The sequence below is a fragment of the Magallana gigas genome, chromosome 6 (assembly GCF_963853765.1).
Source record: "Magallana gigas chromosome 6, xbMagGiga1.1, whole genome shotgun sequence".
NCBI lineage: Eukaryota > Metazoa > Mollusca > Bivalvia > Ostreida > Ostreidae > Magallana > Magallana gigas.
Window position 1 is genome coordinate 11,085,599 of NC_088858.1, and position 17,941 is coordinate 11,103,539.

At 35.5% G+C, this 17,941-nt stretch overlaps 1 long non-coding RNA gene across 1 annotated transcript; it reads right to left on the reverse strand.

Moving 5' to 3' along the window:
• Positions 1–15,507: 15,507 nt before the first annotated feature.
• On the reverse strand, positions 15,508–16,939 carry LOC136275986 (uncharacterized). Its single transcript, XR_010714483.1, has 5 exons — positions 16,351–16,939; positions 16,148–16,216; positions 16,019–16,050; positions 15,863–15,926; positions 15,508–15,772 (listed from the first exon to the last, which is right to left on the reverse strand). It is a non-coding gene; the product is annotated as an uncharacterized lncRNA (long non-coding RNA).
• Between the last annotated feature and the right edge of the window lie 1,002 nt (positions 16,940–17,941).

Below are 17,941 nucleotides of genomic sequence, written 5' to 3' on the forward strand. Positions count from 1 at the left end.
TACACAATGATTTATGATAATTTTATTGAATTCTAAAATCAAGATATATATTAAGATATCCTTTTTTACTATTTTATTTTTTAATTATTTATTTTATTTTTTTCTGCCTTAATGCTGTTAATTTTAACAGGTAATCAGATAATAACCTCATTCTGTCATTTCTGAAAAAAAAATTTATTGTAAATTTAGAAGAAAAGGATGAGAGAGCAGAACAATTAATCCCCTGGGATTAATTATCTTGCCTGCTGCAGAAAATTTAGAGGCTATCTCTATGTCATATGAAGATTAATGAACACCTTTGTCTGCAACTGATGTTTGTTTTGAAGTTGAGGTCAATCCTAGGTGATACAATGTATTTGCATTCACTTAAGGCTTCCATTTTATAAAACACCAGTTTAAATCTTTTTTAAATACACATTTATTTAGTTTCATAAGACATGAGGTTATCCCTGTTTTATGCAGATACAAGGTTACTATTTAAAGTTTTTGGACATTCAGCAATTATCTTGAAATTTTAAAAATACAGTTGTTACTTATAACAATAATAACATATTTTTTTTACCACCTTATATATATTGCAGTTCTTTACATCTTATGCCGGGCATTTATTTTTTTTAATCATTGTTAATATAAAGAAGATGGAATTCAAAGTTTTTTTCACTTCTCTATATTTATTGTCATAGCGAGGCCCTTCCTGACTGATCAGTTTTCTAGTTGTTGTTATTTCGTCCATACTTTACGCAAACCAGTGTACTCCGTATTCCCTCCATCTTTCGCCAACATATTCTGACGCATAGTGCAAGCCGCGGGCTGATTGGCTGGCAAATATAGACTATATAAATGAGGTACTGATAGAAATCGTGTCTTCCTTCTGTCTTCTGCTCCCGTTACCACTCGTCTTTTCTGCCAAATATGGCCCAGCAACACCTGAACCTTAACCCTTCAAAGGCACAGAAGGTGAATATCTAATTGAATTGTATTTATTACTGCACCTTCTCCAGTTATTTCCAGAGGATATTTTACCCATCTTTACCGTAGTGCCCCTTCACTTCCTTGTCATTGTTTATCTTAGTTACGGAAGCACCTACCCGTTGTGCACCTTCCCATATCTAAGGTGTAAGCCTGTTGCATCCGATATATGCGTATTATAGTCCTTATATCCATTTTGTCCTTACAATTATAGTTGAATTGTTATCTACGTAGGATAATACCAGTGCCAAGCGCCAACTTGAAAAAAGTTACACCTTCCGCATTCCAGGAAGGTGCCGTTCGCATACTCGCGTTGTTTATCATTGTATTATCAGTATAATGAATATTTGCATAACTTTTACATTGTATTGTTTTGTCAACTGATTAAAGGTACAGAGCCCACGTAATTTAGTATTAAAAGGGAAAATAATAATTTATAGCATTTGAATTTCAATCCCCCTTTTCCCGTTACAGTATGTTCTAGCTTTGTCAGGCAGACTTGCAGCAAGGAAAAGAAGTTCAATTCCTAGGACACATTGTGTCAGAAAATGGCGTAGCCACAGATCCCTAAAAAGTCAGTGCCATAACCAGCTGGCAAGTTCCCACAACTTCAAAAGAAACAAGAAGTTTCATCGGACTTTGTTCTTACTATAGACGCTTTGTACAGGGCTTTGCTCAGATTGCCAGACCACTTCATAAACTTTGTGAAAATGGAGCCAATGGAGCTTTGGAAAGATTCAATAGAACCCTTGTCAACATGTTGACAATGAATTGCAATAAGAACCAGAGACATTGGGATGAAGTATTACCACAGGTCATGAAATACAGAGCATCTGCTCACTCCAGTACCAGTTTATCCCCAAATATGCTGATGTTGGGACGAAATATAATGATGCCAATAGAAGCCATTATCCAAAGGCCTAAATCCGAAGATAAACAGGTATCAGAACCAGAGGAGTATGTCAGTACTTTGCAGAAGAAGTTATCGAGAGCACATGATATTGCGAGGAAGCACATACAGGCACGTAGCATCAGGGGGGCCAAGGTGGGCCTGCCCCCCCCCCCCCACTTTTTTGCGCAGCAAAGATTTTTCTTAAATTTACATACAAAAAATAGAATTAACATAGAGTTGCCCCCCCCCCCCCCCCACTTTTATTGGACCATGTAAAAAATTAAATTGAAAGTAAGGAAACAAATAGTGAAATTGAAGGTAATTGAAGCCCCCCCCCCCCCGGGATTAGGATTTTCAGGATTTTGGAAAGTAACTTTTTTCCTTTTTTTTTGCTTGCTTGTAAAGATTTTTTGGACGAGTCTGCCCCCCCCCCCACTCACTTTTAAAAACGATGCTACGTGCCTGACATAAAACAAAATGCAGACTATCAGAAGAAGTTTTATGATACCAAGGCCAGTACAAGATTCTTTAAGGAAGGTCAAGTGAATAAATAATTCTGATGTTGTTTGCTGGTTTTTTTTTTTAAATCTGTATTAGTCTCCCCTTTTGCCATTGTTTCACTTCAGTGACAAAACATATCCATGGTTTTGTTGTGCTACTGCTTACCATAGTTGGTCGTAATAATATTTGGACCCCTTGCCCTCATGTACACCGCTTTTAAATGTATGTATGAAATTGTAGTTTATCACCCTTTAGTCCAAGTCCTGTCATGTATGCCCTTCCATACCCTATACATGTACACCATAAATAATTGAAATCTGCTTTTGTCCTTCTAAATTATGCTGTCATGGTACTATAATTGTGCCATGAATTTTTTTATGCAAATGCCATCCAATACTTTGTGTCCTTCCTAATGAAACTGTTCCTTCCACAGGATGATGTCCTTCTACTGTAACCTTGAAGTTGACGGAAAGCCATGCCACCTCCATTTCGATAGTCGGCGGAAGCTCAAGGAGCACTTGGTACCAGCGCCTCACTGTGGAATGAAAGTTATATGTCCGGCCAGCCGACCTCAAGAACCATGTGTTAAGGAGATATAAGGTAGCTACAGCATCCATCAATGTTCCTACAGATAACCTTTTCTCGGAAAATAACTGTTTTTGGATTTCCTGCAGGCCTGCCGTATATAGATCTCTGGTAGAGCCAACCGACAGGAACTCCAGAGCCACAGAGCCACAGGTAAACTGAGGACCCTGATTCTTGACTGGACAAAGAAGATAATGTTCACTCCGAAGAAGTCAAGGCAAGAGTAGCTTGAGGGATGGGAGGCCCAACCTTGGAAATTTGGTGTAGTATCATCAACCGAGTATAATTATCCAGGATCCCCAGGACTCTTCACCATTCTTTCTTTTTCTCTGGTCCCCAACAACTTAGTGGCTGTACTCGAGGAAGGCAGTTCCTATAACCGGGTAGAGGTTGACAACAGCATTTTGGTAGACCCCAGGGGCATCGCCAGCCTGTCCAGGAAGATGGCAGTTTTGAAGCCAAGTAATTCCAGTATTCCATCCCCTGAAGACTTAACTTCGAACATCAACGGATCAATCATTTTTTGACATCTTTAGGCATAGAGGAAAAGTTCATAAAGGCAGTTTCAAAATTTCAGAAAATTGCAACTACCGAACCCGAATTAGAGCTTTTTGCAGAATCAGACATCGAGTCCCTGCCATCCCCTGCCAGAATAGCCACTTTGAGGACCCCAAGCCCTGCCAAAACTGAGGAGCCAAAGAGGAAAAAAATTGTCTAAAAGAATATCACTCCACAAAACCTCACAGCCGCAGGAAACTCTCTCCGACAGAGCTAAAACACTACTGGGCCAAGGTTGCATGCCCCATTTTCCACCTGCCAGACGCCAATGGGAGCAGGAGGAGACAGTTGAGATATCTCGCGGAAGTATCAACTTTACCTGGCCCCCCAATGATTTTATTAAGTTGTGCCCTGACCAAAAGCTGTTGGAGGTTGAATATGCAGCCATGTCCTTGAGGCGAAGTAGACCAGGGGGTGATGTACCAGTAGACCGTGCGCTGCTCATCGACGAGTTTAACTTTCTGGTGTTACCTGGGACAGCAGTACTCTCCCCTAAGAAATCTTCAGGCCCTGCAAACAAGAGCCGAATCTACCTGTACCAGGTACTGAGGAACATTGGGAGGGGAAACACATGTACATCAGAGGATGAAAACCTTATTTGCTTTCTGGAGGCCAGCAGAGTTCACAGAAACAGGCAGTGGGACAGTCTTATCTCTACCGTTGATGGAGCGGGAGTACCCCTTCGTTTGGCCGAGTGAATCTTATAGACTCTATTTTTCAAAAACTGTAAATATATAATGTATAGTGAATAAGTTGTTATAACATTATTATCCTATTAATTCAGGAGAAGAAAGAAACTAAGGAGGGGGAAATGTAAGGACCTGATGAGAATATTTATAGTATAACTATTATTGTATTGTGATAACTATTGGTCGGGTGGATTTTATCAATTTTAAACATCATCGTTTGTGAACAGAGATAAATGCATTGTAGATTGCATTTATTGTTACACGCTATGCATCAAGTATCATGCCATGTGCATCTGCATGTTTTCCTTGAGTTAATCATCATATTTCTAACCTTTTCGAATGTTAATATCAGCCGTTATCCCCGTTATCACCTGCTGCCATGCTCTTGTTTACATCTCAATTTTCGTTTTCATACCGGTCTTTTGTGGCATAGTTTCATATTTTGCCAAACTTGTAATTTATGCCATAAAAATTGTGTATTTACGTCTTGTGAATTATCTTGAACGATTTCATGATTATTGTAATGCATTCAAGTACTTATTTATTCTTGATTACTTGTATTTAAAACTCGTGCTATTTTTAACCCTGCATGATGTCGTCTGTAAAATCACGAAGTAACTTCTGTGAAATATATAAGTTTCAAATACAAAATGTTTACTAACATCACATAGGAATATCCAGTGTAACCAATATTTATTAATCATCGCCTACTTTAAATCCAAATTCATGTATTTGTGTATTTTTCACTCTGTACGACAAAACTTGTTTGACAGTACGACGCATGTGTTATTTGTACGAAGTCGTACTTTGTTGTGATTGGTGGAACGTCGCCGTACAGTTATCCCATTGGTTAATCGTTGTCATGTGGCATACTTCCGAATGTTATATATATGAGCGGATGCTCAGTAGCGTCAGATATTTCGCAAGTTGTCAAGCGGCTATATTTGAAACCAGAAGTTGTAGATCCGCCCTTTTTTCCACCCTTGCCATTCCAGTACAGATCTAGCTGAGGATCCTTGTAGCAAATATCTCCCAACACACTGGACAGATTTACTATTTTTTTTTTTTTACTGTAATACCGTTTGTGCAGCTGTAAAATCCACCCCCCACCCCCACTTACTTATGCTGTACGGTAGACGCCACCAATCAAATATTATTGTACATGTTGAATGAAGAATGTGTCAATTCATGTTAATGAATATTGCTGAGATCAAGATGACTCTTTTATGTCTTCCATTTTACAAAGTAACCAAGGATTTTAGTAAAAAAGAATAGCAAGTTATTATTTTGTAGTGCTCCCAATTTATATTGACCACCCCCCAGGGAGCTTACAATATATTACGGATGACATAGCATATAATGTATGATAGACAACGGTTTTCCATGTAACAGTTTAAGAGCTTTAATGCAACAAGAGGCATACAGGCCTGGTGGTCACCTGAGTACCATAACCCTTAGACTGACCTGTCAGAGTGTCTTCATTTTGGAGCCTAATCCCTAATCTGAATTTGAGGTTTGGAAAACATTTATTTACACATGTATTAAATGAGGGGTAGTCGACAAAAATCGAAAGAATCTCGGATAATTTATATCCTAGCTCCAGGTGCCAAAAAATGTTAACTTTCGGTAAAAAGACACATACGGGCCTTTTAATATTCAATCTTTTATTATGCTCAATTTTATCTATAATGCACAGAGCATACAGACAGTTTATTTTTACAAGCATACAATTAAGGAAAATATCCTAAAATATCAACCAGGTGACTGAAAAAATTACGTTTACTATACGGCCACATTTGTCACAACCTTTCCACCATTAAAAAATCCCCAATCCCTTCTTCATAGGCAATTTCACAAATTTAGCACATTACAACAGTACACTACGTACATAATAACAATGGATTTGGTTTTATCTCAAAGACTGAAAGTGCGAAAGAAAATATTATAAAATTCAATACATTTTCATTTGTGCATGGCCATATTGGTTTTAACAAAAGGTTCTGAACCCCTGACCCAGGGGTTCTGAACCTCACAATTTAGGGTTCCACGAATATCATGAATATACATTCAGTTTATCTACTCCTAATGTGGAGGAAGAAAAGAAGATTTTCGTATATTTGATACATTTTCACTATATGGTCATATTAGCCCCGCCCTAGGGTCTGAACCCCCGACACAGGGTTAATATCTTGTAGTTTCACTATTTTGGTGAATGGCTTCACTAATAAAAGATTCAAGCATTCAGTTTATCTCACCTTGCTGTGGATGAAGAGAAGAAGATTTTTGTATTTTTGATACATTTTCACTATATAGTCATATTAGCCCTGCCCTAGGGTCTGAACCCCCGACACAAGGTTAATAGCGAGCGAAGCGAGCTCCAAGAACCAGTATGCGCGGGAAAAAGAACGAGCAAAACCGACAGTTCATCAGACAAATTTTTTTGTCTACGTCCCATAATGCTCTCTTGTGTTTTTACCCGTGGTGCTATGCCAAAAATGGCCGACTTTTAACTCGTAATTTACGGTGTCTTAAAGTTTGAAGACACGTTTTGAGTACTGCATATGTTTTGGCGAGACTCAAAAGATTTGTTACACGTATTGAGTCGAGATACGTAAACAAAGACGACCAAAGTCATGGATGACGTCACAGTGCTCTCGCGCTATATTTAGAGGTGGATCAAACATCTGTAATGAGTTTACTAGCTATTTCAGTATAGACTGCGATACCTGCATGTCTCATTGACATATGATTTGTTTTTAATTTTGTTTAATATTGAGATTATATAAATATATACTAGCAAGAGCCATACTTTACTGTCATATCGATCCATTTTTAAGTTAATTGTGCATGCATGTACAGTAGGCAGGTAGGTAACGTTATATGAGTAGGGAGGAACTACACAATAGGACATTTTGATCTAAATAAAAAGGAATAAAACGAAAAAATAAACAGTTAAAAAAAATTCTGTAGATATTGCATACAGTCAGGCCATTAAATTTAAAAGTGGGAAATTACACACCTACAAACAGGGACCGGCTCTCTCTCTCTCTTTCTCTCTCGGGGTAGGGGGTTGGGCTGTATGTTTCATAATCAATAAAATAAGTACCTTTGACAAAATTATTATAGAACAATACTCTCTCAAAAATTCTTTGACGTTCTTTGATACCTAAATAACCCTAGGTTGACAATGATGCAAGGTATGTGTAATTCTTGCTGCGCTCGCCAGAACGGTAGCACCTTAAAACATATTAACATGTAGTTTCACTATTTTAGTGGATGGCTTCACTAGGTAATATTGTCAAGATGAATGGAGGATCCGACTTCAAGTGGGCCACAGATGTGGATGAGAGAAATCTGCTGTGGAAGATCAGGCATTATTCAGTTTATCTCACCTTGCTGTGGATGAAGAGAAGAAGATTTTCGTAGATTTAATACATGTTCACTATATGGCCATATTGGCCCCGTCCTAGAGTCTGAACCCCCGACACAGAGGCCATGAATTTCACAGTTTAAGTATAGTGAATATTATAACCATGTATTTAGTTTATTTCAGATATATATTAGAGTAGAGAAGAAGATTCTATAAGATTTAATATAAGTGAATGTACATTTTCACTTTGTGCCATATTAGCCCTGTCCTTAGGCCTGAACCCCTGACCCAAGGGACATGAATTTTTTTAATTTTGGTAAAGGTCTTCAAAGACATCATAATAATGCATTTGGCCTTTTTCAGTGTTGGGAGTAGAGAAATTTTTAGAATAATTCGCTCTTGTTTGCTTATTTGGCCCCCTCAATGAGGCCCCGGTGGTGGTATCGTCATAATGTTCACAGTTTATTATTCCCTTATCCTAGAGTTGCCTCAAAACAAAAATGATGTTACTGCATTAATTGGATTTGTAGTTTTCAAGAAGTTGAAAATGTAAAAATTTGTTAATGCACGATGGACGACGCACGACGACGGACGGAGACCGACTGTAATATGTCACCTGAGTGTCAATTGAGTGACTCAGGTGGCCTAAAAACTAGAAATGGATAGACGTGTTATATCACGAGAAAAAGGATGAAGAGAAACAATAAAGGCAAGAACTTTTTAATAGTCTAGTGTAGATACTCATGAAAAATGTTTCAAAGAAGAATGATTAAAACCAAGAACATTACGATAATATAGGTGCAACAACAAATTAAAAAAAACCCTGTAAGTACTGGAAAGCAACTGGCAAGGTTGTTGAAAATACTTGTTTTAAAATTGCAAGTAATGATACTGTAGAATTCCTTTCAACAGTTTTGAATTTAAAGACAACCCAATAACAATCCCATCTTGGATTCTAGTTTCCTTTCTCTAAAATAACTTGAAATAATAGAACAAGAGCTTGGACTTTGGATAGTTGTGTCAAATGGCAATGTGGCGTAGGCCTATTTCATTGCTAGCCACTCTGCCATGACTCTTTGAAATCAGCTAGATTTTCTGGCTTTTGAGCTAAGACCATGCATTATTTCGCTTGACACCAGCGTCATTTTTAACTTGTTTTGACGCAAGAAATAGAGAGTAACGTCTTACCAATAGTCCAAGGCCTTGTTTAAATGGTTCTAACACAATAAAACAAATAAAAAAATTTCTAATGCATACCAATTTCTATTGGATATGTATATTTTTAAGACTAATTCTGTGCAAGAATAAAAAAATGAGAAGAGGTCTGGCCACTCAATGTCACAGATTTCATTGTGTCATCTTCAATAACACTAGTGATCTTACACAATTTTGATCTTTGAACCACAGGGGCCAAGCCCGTTTTAAAATTAATTTCAATGTAACCATAAATAAAGAAAGGGGTCAAACTCTGACCCAGATAAAAAAACTACCAGCTCGCTTCAAAAGCCTAAGAAATCAATTATTTCTTAAAACACTTGCAATATGCATGTATTTTTCAGAAAAGTAATGTCTAAGATACACTCATGCCGAATTTCAAGTTGATGGGTCTTAACAAAGCGGAGATATACGTCATTATTCTCTCAAAATCGGCAGTTTGTTTTTACTCGGACATTTACCGGTCCAGGGCTCACGATGGGATTTTGCCTATGACAACAGCAGTATTGCAACAAGTCGAGAAACATTCGCACTAATCTTTTAAAATCTCACATCAAACGCACGCTACTTACATCATTAAATTCCGATAATATTCCTTAAATACTCTCCAAACTGAACTTTTATTCTGCAGCCACATCAACTTCTGAACAGACCGGCCATTGTAATAGTAAAATGTTCAACTCAATTTCATTGGTTGATATTCCTGATGGTCCAATCAGAATCAGTCTTTCTCGAAGACGTCAAAATGGCCGGTCTGGTCAGAAGTTGATGTGGCTGCAGAATAAAAGTTCAGTTTGGAGAGTATTTAAGGAATATTATCGGAATTTAATGATGTAAGTAGCGTGCGTTTGATGTGAGATTTTAAAAGATTAGTGCGAATGTTTCTCGACTTGTTGCAATACTGCTGTTGTCATAGGCAAAATCCCATCGTGAGCCCTGGACCGGTAAATGTCCGAGTTAACGATCTCCGATCCTCAGCAAAGCGAGATAACTCGTTCTCATTTTCGGATATAGTTTATTCGTACCATGAAGTCCGGCATCTATATTTTTTGGAAATCTTTTGTCAAAGAAGGCGAATATGTTACTAGTAAACAATCCAACATTGAGGAAACTGTCAACGAGCTAGAGACAAGAAAGGTCGGTTCAAAAAAGGGTTCACTAGTTTTTCCACTGGATGTGACATAAATAACAGCATTGATGTGAACAATAATGAAACTAAGACATACGTAGATGATGTTAATTCTGGATTGGAGTTGGATCACTGTGAAAATGATAGCGAAGAACTTTCTCGATCGACATATACTAATATTTTTGATGGACGAAGGATCGTAGAGTTTTCAGTTTTGGTTGATCATCTAGAGCGAGGATGTGTTGTGTACCATAAACCACTAAATTTAGCAAAGTGTGTAAAAGAAAAACAGTATGGTCTTGCGAGCTTATTGTACATAGGGTGTACCTGCTGCAAGGAGTAGACTATTGTACCAACAGGGAAGAGACACAGCATTGGTGCAAATGGCCATGGTCCTTTTGATGTGTATACTAAACTTGGCGTTGGTATGTATTTGAAAGTATATGATAGTGTTGTTCTATGCAGGGCAATGAGAAAATGCTTTGATATACCATTGCAAGACTGCATTATTGGATTATGAAGAATCTTGCATCTTGTAATACCAAAAATTCAACTCTGGAGACCCTCGTGCTAGAAATTCTAGGCTGTACTTTCGATGCACATAAAGTACTTGAAGACTGAACATATATACAGAACTTTGTCGAACATCACAGTACATATTCCTATTATTTGAAGTATACTTTCAGTATAGATTATATGATGCAAGTTGTACTCCAGATGGAAGACTCTAAATCTAACTTGCAAACTTTGATGCCCTTGCTAACAAACAAAACAGTGTCTGAGAGCATGGTGAAAAGGATGTCTCTCTCTGGTCTTTCAATGCATCATCTGCAGTTAGCGTACCAAAGAGGAGGTTTTAATGGTGTACAAAGTGTACTGAGTGAATGTTTTCATGGAAAACCAAGAGTAACAAAGCGCAGGAACATTTTTACATCTGTTGTTGACTTTTGGAAAGAAAGATAACTTTTTCTCATACATGATGTAAAGATATTTTCTTTTATTTCCATGATTATAATACTTGATACAGCACATTTTTATTTATTTATTTTACATCTACATTTCTACTGAATGTTTTTATGTGCAGCAGTCAAGTGTAATCATACTCTACTGAATACAAATTAGCAAAACCTTGAAGTCACTTCTTTTTCCTTATATAAATCTATATGGGTGATAATGCATTATCTTTGAAACACGCATGGAAACAATACATATAAATGCTTCGTTTATTATTATAATCATTAGTATGAGACTGTAAAATGTCATTTGCTTTAAAATTTACACTTCAATTTTTGGTACCTGAGGATCGGAGAACCTTAAAATAAACTGCCGATTTCGAGAGAATAATGACGTATATCTCCGCTATTTTAAGACCCATCAACTTGAAATTCGGCATGAGTGTATCTTAGACATTACTTTTCTGAAAAATACATGCATATTGCAAGTGTTTTAAAAAATAATTGTTTTATTAGGCTTTTGAAGCGAGCTGGTTGTTTTTTATCTGGGTCAGAGTTCGACCCCTTTCTTTATTTATGGTTACATTGGAATTAATGTTAAAACGGGCTTGGCCCCTGTGCTTTGAACCAATTTTTTTTACTTTCGTTGCCGCTGACAGTGGTGTCATAAAGCTGAATAGCACTGAAAGTCTGTCCCAAGTTATTGCTTCCATCAATTTTTGACGATTTTTAATAAAAAATAGACATACCTGTGAAAGAAATACAATTGAAATCGATGAAAGGAAATATATCCAAGGTATCTTCATTGAACAATTATCCCTTTTCACTCATAAAATTTCACAGGAACGAAAACAATTTTCTTACGGAGATTTACATCTTTTCTCCATTCGGAATAAACTCGGAATACATCGCGCAATTTTTTAACATTATCATCCGAGCTTATTAATGGCTGATGCAATGCAAAATTTCCGTAGACTTTCAATTTTGGGATGTGTATTGAAACCTGAAGCGGTAGAGGGGGCGTTTCAAAACAGATAATCTGGACATTTTTCATATTAGTATATTAGTGGATGAACGTAGTTTGAGCACAAAGGTATTTACTATTACTGAAATATCAAGCAAAAAGTGGTGGAAGCAAAAACTCGGGACAGAGTATGGTCTAGTGAAATCAATCAATTTTACCAGTTTTTAATCATAAAATTGTATAATTGATAAATAAAAAAATACAGTCAGTCAGCATGCGGCCAAGTGGAAGATTGTATTTGCTGACAAGGTCGTTCTATCGACCATACAACTTACGAAAAGATGACTTCAAACGATGTTTGAATGCTACTCAAATTGTAACAATTTTCAGAACATGAATGACAACATTGAAATGAATCAAGGTTTATGATAAGTGAAATATATTATACAATGCAAAATTATTCGGATCAACACAGTTATTGGACTCAATTTTCTTAAATGTCAAAAGAAATCACTTTGAATACAGAGGGTCTACAAATTTATCAGCTTCTAATAGTAGTTTACAATAAAAATGACATCAACTGATTAATCAATACTCAAAACGTTTAAACTCATTTTGGCCTTATATAGATATAATTGTACTACATGTATATGTAGTACATGTATATTTAATAAAATTTCATTTGTATCGTTGACAAACAATGGTTTTTGATTCTTACATACATGTAGAATTGAACTCGCTCGCATTTAGTACCGAGTATAAGACTACAATTTAAATAAATAACAATATATTGAGTCGGTAAACAAAAAAGAAGGGGATCCAACCCTCATTTTATACATAGTTTTTAACGATCTTTTGTGAAATAAAAACCAAAGTTTAATCAATATGTATTCACCTCCTTTGAGTGCGGAGATATCATATAACCGCCAGTTTTGTTCTGTCGTCAGAGGTAGAACCATTTTAACAAGTCCTTGGACTTTCAGCAGGATGTAAATATCTATTCCTTGCGTCAAAACAAGTTAAAATGACGCTGTTTAAAGCGAAATATACACCGATTGCGTAGTCTTAGCTCAAAATCCAGACAAATCTTGTTGATTTCACAAATAGACAGGCTTACGTCACAATGACAACTACCCAAAGTCCAAGCTCCTGTTAAAATATAATACAATTTTGGGGTAGAATAACCATGTATTTTGTAACATTAGAAGACAACGGTTAAAAGATGACATTTTATTATCCTGCTTAAAATCTTATTTCAGTCTACTGTATTACATATATTTGAATTAAAATCTAATTATCGAAACTATTTTTAGGTTTTTATTCGATATAATTAGGTCGCGTGTAGTTGGATTGGTATGGCACAGTTTCAGAGTTTAAGAGGTTCGCTCCTTAGGTTTTGGGTTGCCATTTTGGGTATCTCTAGTCTGAAAATTCTGCATCCGTATTGATTCTAGTAGTATATTTATATTTTACAATGTCAAATAAACTTTATTAAATAAAATTGTTTTAAATAAAAAAAATACATTTTACAGAGTTTGGTAAGGGACTACATTTTGTGGCATTTTGGGTCATCTCTAGTCTGAAAATTCTGCATCTGTATTGATTCTAGTAGTATATTTTTATTTTACAATGTCAAATTAACTATATTGAATAAAATTGTTTTGAATAAAAAAAAATACATTGTTACAGAGTTTAGTAAGGGACTATATTTTGTGGCGGATGGCTTTCAAGAAGGAAATGAACAATGTTCATAATTCACTAGTTTTAGAGTACTGTTACTTTAGCTTCCAAATTTTCAGCGTAGACAAAACTTCTAGATAGTTTGTGTATTGCGATATATTCATGATGTTCTAAAAAATATATTTAAACAGTATTTTGATATTTCTATCGATATATTTTGGCATATTTAGCTTATATTTCATAGAAGTTAAGAAAAAAATAACTCCAATTTTGGCCTAAAATTCTCTTATTTCATGCTATGTCTCAAATTTTTGAGATGTGATCCGTACTTGTTTTGCATTTAATTTAAAAGTAAGTTTTGGAAAGATGGCATTACTATATTTTTATTTATTTGCGTTATAATTGGATTACTCTAACATTTTGTAACATCTGTTGTTGTGTTCATTATCTACTGGCCTTTGAAGCCACCAATAAAGCAAGAATTTTTAAACTTTGACTTAGATTTTACTTTTATAGTCACTACAAGTGTTCAACTTCATATTGTATTAAAATCATTACTAAATAATAGTTCAAACTATAGATGTTTGTTTGATTTCTTCAAATTATCAATTTCCATGTCAAATTTTAGCCAAAATTTCAGGAAAATTATCATTTCTGTATTGGGCCCTATATTTCCAAAAAATGGCATGTGACATGTGTCACGAATAAAATAAATGAACAAGTTAGGTCCCCATCTTTGTATCCAAGTGGTTTTTGGATGATTGACATTACTATTATTTCAGGTGTCAACATCCTTAAGGTGGAATGACGCTCTGATAAGAGAGATAATTTCTGTAGAAAACATTTTCACTTTGTGTCTATTATATGCATGTAACAACAACGGTGTTAGGCGCCAATTTATTTTTTGAAAGCAACGTGTATTTAAATTCAGATATAGAAAAATGAATTTTGAACGAACTGGCAAAATACAGGAAACTAAACCCATTCATAAATTTGTTTTAAAATGAGACAATAATTATGCTCCTCCCTCTCCCTCAACATGCAGAACGAGATTTTTTTCTGAAATAAACTACATTCAATGTTCTAGTACAGTACATTTAACATACATGTACATATTTAATGTTTTAGGCCAGATGATTTTTAGATGGAAAATGATCTTTTCTATCTTTATGGCTAGTTCACAAAGGTAAATATTTAGAAAAAATATGTCATAGCGATTTTGCAATGGAAAGGATTAATTCTAGAAATCATTTAGTTTAACAATTTACACATGAAGAACAACTACCACTTAAAATGCACTAATTAGCCGTCAGCTGTCCCTACAATTAATTTTGTTTTATCTTTTTACTTTGTGAATATTTACTCGTTGAAGAGATTTGGAAAATGATCAATTTATATGACAACTCTATTTACGGGATTGATAAGATGTTTAGGAAGGAAAGTTGCGGGTGCACTCTTCAAGTATTAAGTAATCCATTTAAATATTGGAATTGGAAATTCGGCTGTTCCTTTGGTTGTCAACTCACCGTTCCCAAAAAATTCCTAATCTGACTAAATACGAAATTGGTCAAGAAAGAAGTCCATATTTTGTTATTTGTAATCTTTTTTCAAAGTGCGTTAAAAGTGTTGGTAAAAAAAATCGATGTACAGTACAAATCATAACTCACATTAAATTTTTTTCAACGTTCCTTGACTTGGTCTCTCTCTCTCTCTCTCTCTCTCTCTCTCTCTCTCTCTCTCTCTCTCTCTCCGATTTTGATACACAATATAATATAAAATACCTTAAGTTCAGCATGAAGAACCTTCGTCTTTTCCGTCTTTGCTTTTATTTTCTCACAATCGTCCACCTTTCGTTTTTCTGTCACGGAGATGAATGAATAATTGGCAGAAGTTTGTTGTAACGCTTTTTAATTTGTATATGACTGTCGATCAACAAATGTTTGTCAAAATGAATTATTTTTAACGCTCAACTTTTCCCATAAAACTGAATCAAAGTGAGAGGAAATATACATTTACAACTGTCTTAGAAGTCCGCAGAGCTCTAATTTTTACCAGTAGCTACTGATGGACTGTCTCCATTGCCCTCCTTCTTTCAATCATGTTTCTGAATCCAAGTGAAAGGAAATATACATTATAATTGTCTTAGAAGTCCGCAGTGCTCTAATTTTTACCAGTAGCTGCTGGTGGACTGTCTCCATTGCCCTTCTTCTTTCAATCATGTTTTTATCTATTTCTTCTTTTTTCAAGGGTTCAGAATCTTGAGGAACCTATTAACAACATGATGTAATAGGCAAAATTACAATACATAGAAAAATTTAAAAGAATTTTGTAGGCGTTTTATATACACAGAATTGTACCTTCGAAGCCAAAGCCTCCCTCATAACTCTTTCACGGGAATTTGCCATAATTTCTCCGACATACCTAAATGACAAGTAGTCATTATTATGATTGAGAAATTCAAAATAAAAAGGGGAGAGAAAATGATTCAGATTTTGTTGTTGTTGACAATTTACCTTTATTTCTTCAAAGCCAACTTTTGTCCTTTCTTGTAAAATGAAGATATTTAATTTATATAACACTACATGTAAAGTTTTTAAGAATGAATCTTAATGGTTCTATCTAGAATGACAACAAATATTTACCACTTCACTCGCTTTTTTCCCATGAAGGCTGTCAAAGTATGCGTTCGTTGCCCAGCCAGGTAGAAAATCCTGTAAAGAAAACAACAACTCTTTAGATCTATAATCGTCCAATAAATCAGCCAGTGTTACAACATTTATGTTAAATTTAAATAGGATCATATTTATATGAGTGAATATCGAATAAGAATTTTTTCAATACTTACTTGTACACCCACATTCTCTGCATTTATTTTCTTGAGGTTCTTGATGGTCTTTGCAACCTTTTTGTGACGAACGTTTTCCCTCTGAAAGTATATCATACATGTCCATTATGAATAGACGAATCAGTTGAAAACTAAAGAAATAAACATACTTTTAAATTATCGTTTACGATACTTGCCATTTTCCCTTGATCATCTGAGGTTGGATCAAAGAAAAGGGGATTTAAATTGTTGAATGCTCTCTGCATCTTCTTTCCGCACATGTCTTCGCTCCGCTGTTTGTTTGGTATCATGGGAAAATGATCTAGGACGCGGTATGAAAACGTCACAAACGTGATGACGTCACAATATCTCTTTCTCTCTCTCTGATAGCTCCGATCATCAAACCGTTTTAATATATAAATCACAGTAACTAGAAAGTATGGTAAGATCCCCACGGATAGCCATCTAAAAATGGGGGCTACAAAATATATTTAGTTTTATTTCAGGATCGACACTGCTTCCAAGTACTTGCAATACTTTGATTAAAGGACAAGGCTTGGTAAAATGACAATGGTTTATTAAATCATTGGTAACAGCACAGTACAGTCATGGCAAAACATATTCAAGTCAAAGCATAAATTGTATTGTATTAATTTTGGTCTAGGCGTCAACAGTACCTTCAAGGGCAAAAAGGGGGCGTGGCAGGATACTATAAATTCACTACGGAATAATATATTAAGGTGTCCAGTGTGTTGGGAGATAATTGTGTGGTGCGCAAATCTCACCTACAGCTGTTGGTGCCGGTAACACTTTATAGGGAGGGTTGGGTTATTGATTTGAATATTTGGCGCTCGTGAACTCGTCACAAATTAATGCCATCTAATGGAAAAGCACTCATATATATATAACCTTCGGATCTGATCATGTGATATCATTTAACCAATATAATAACTGTACGGTGACGCTTGACCAATCAAAACGGTGTACGGTACTGCACACACTGAGCTATGCCGAACAGTGTCGTACAAAACTACCGTACACTGCGCAAAGTAAACCTTAAAAAGAAACATGACATATGAAATAAACATTGGAATAACTTAAACATTTGTGGTGGATGTTTTCGTAACCTGTAAGTAACAAAAACTTGTAAATCCTTTGCTTTATTCAACGTAGAAACGAGAGATCGTCTAGCAGACGATGTCCTATATATTAACCTCGCCATAATAGAGGGAATACTTATAAAATAACGTACGATGTCTAGTTCTCAGTAAACTAAGTATAAATTATGAAAACATTAATTTAAATGGGGTTTATAAACTAATACGAAACGATGGTAATCTCAATACACTCGAGGAAAAGCTGGCAGGGGGATGTAAACAATCTACCCAGCTCCAGGAATCCAGTACTCTTACAGGTGTAGTAGACAATGAATAGCACAAAATAAAGATACATAGGTACAATCAACATGCATAGTTTCCTTGCATATATTTTTAAATTCACTATGTTAAGAATAATTATGCAAACTAGTAAAAAGAAAAGTACACATGTGCTAAAAATAGATTTTAGCAGATACGGTAAATATTCAAGAGAATTAAACCCTGAATAAACTGTA